Source organism: Orycteropus afer, unplaced genomic scaffold (assembly GCF_000298275.1).
Source record: "Orycteropus afer afer isolate SDZICR_OR568_19922 unplaced genomic scaffold, OryAfe1.0 scaffold00599, whole genome shotgun sequence".
Lineage (NCBI taxonomy): Eukaryota > Metazoa > Chordata > Mammalia > Tubulidentata > Orycteropodidae > Orycteropus > Orycteropus afer.
The window spans coordinates 469,744-472,032 of record NW_006922186.1 but is presented as its reverse complement, the minus strand read 5'-3'; positions in this window follow the sequence as shown (position 1 = coordinate 472,032).

Below are 2,289 nucleotides of genomic sequence, written 5' to 3'. Positions count from 1 at the left end.
TAGTGATACTGCCTTGGAAACCTAAAGAGGGGTTGCTGTGAGTCAGATCCAACTTGACGGCAGTGAGTTTGGTTTGGTTAATATATGGAATAAATAGACTATCAAGCATTACCCAAAATGTACAAATAGCAGAAGATAAAGTAGATGAATGGAATCTTCTAAAAATTAAATTTTTATGTACTTCCAAAGAGTGTCAAAAGAGAACCTACAGTTTGGGAAAAAATATTTGGCAATGACATATCTGACAAGAGACTTATCTCTAGAATTTATAGAAAACCCCAACACCTCAACAACAAAAAGACAAATAATCCATTTAAAAAATGGGCAGAAGTCGTGAATAGACACTTCACCAACAAGGATACTCAAGTGGCCAACGAACATATGAAGAAATGCTCACAATCATTAGCCATTTAGTAAAATGTAAACCAAAACAACAATGAGATACCCTCTTGTCCCAGGACTATTAGCAAAGTTCAACAAATCAGAAAATAACAAATGCTGGTGAGATTGTGACTCTCATGCACTGCTGACGGGACAGTAAAATTATGTAACCACTGGGGAAAGCAGTATGGTGATTCCTTAAAAATTAGAAGTAAAAATACCATTTGACTCTGTAATTCCATTACTAAGTATATATCATAAAGAAGTGACAGCCAGGACAAGAACACATATATGCACACCCATGTTCATCACAGCACTATTTACAATAGCAAAAACATGGAAACAACCTAGGTGCCCATCAACAGAAGAATGGATAACCAAACTAAGTTACATACACATAATGGAATACTATGCAACCCTAAAAAATAACATAGAATCTGCAAAACACCACATAATGTGGATGAACTTGGAGGACATGACATTGAGTGAAATAAGTCAATCACACAAGGACAAATATTTTATTAGTCTGTTATTGTAAAATGTCAAGGAAAGGTTTATATATGGAAGGGAATTTTCTTTGTTGGTTACCAGGGGTGGGAGCAGAGGGAAGGGAACACTGTTGTATAGGTAGAGACAAGTATTGATTTGGGTGAAGAGAATGGCAGTGTACCAAACATGAGTGATCAATACAGTGGCATTGAGGAAGAGGAAGACATAGAGAGGTGCATGGGAGGTACAGGCAACAAAGATGGATCCTTTTGCCCATAGAGTACTGCGTTGTCAGTGAAGGCAAACATTGATATATGGGTGTATAGAAGGATAGACAGGCTGGACTATTACATATGTATATGCAGTGGGGAGTGTGCCTAAGACCATGTATAGGGTTGTCAGACAATATTACTACAAGAGTTTTTGTATGTCCTGTAAGAATTCCCAGGTAGATGGTAGGGCTGACAAGGGTCAAATTTGTAGTCACTTCTTGGCCACAGCCAGCTACCCAGAGAGAGTGAGTAGTTGGACCTGTGCGCTCAGGACCATAGTCTCAGGGGACATCAAGCTCAATTGGCATAACATACTATACAAAAACAGTGTTCCACATCCTACTTTGCTGAATGTTGTTGTTATATGCCGTCGAGTCAGACCTGACTCATAGTGACCCCTTCTTGGATTGCTGAGGCAGTATCACTACGGAAGTAGATTGCCCAACCTTCCTTCTGAGACTTTGCTGAATAGCGAGTGTAATCATAAAAGCTGTCAAGTGGATATCTAGGTGCAATGATGCATCTCTCCTTGTCCAGAGCATAGAAGAATGAAGAAAACCAAAGATGCATGGAAACAGTTGGTCCAAAGGACTGGTACACCATGCAATCCTCAGCCTATATGACTATGAGACCAGAAGAAGTAGATGGTGCCCAGCTACCACTGTCAACCACTCAGAGGGGGATTTATATTTGAGATCCTGGATAAAGAGGGAGAACAATGTGGAACAAAACTCAAAATCATTTGGGAAAAAAAGGGGGGGGACCAGGTTTGCTGGTATGATAGAGCCTGGTGGAACCACTGAGACTATGGCCCCTAGCTGCCCTTCAGTCTGGAATTGAGCCTATCCCTTTGGCTTTCAGCCAAACACAAGACAGCCATATGAGCTGAACATTTACATTAGCTAGGTACACTCCTTGGAGAGAGCAATTATTGGAGAATAGAAGGGCTGTGCATGCACAGGGAGATACCATGGGAGGCAGGAATGCATGGGAGGGAAGGGCACAGGGAAGACGTAACTATGGGGAGGAAGTGGAAGGGGAGCTGTTGTATTGTGGGAAATTGCAGTCAATATCATGAGACAAAGTATGTGTGAGCTGATGTATAGAAAGTGAATTTGCTCTGTAAACTTTCAAACAAATCAAAATA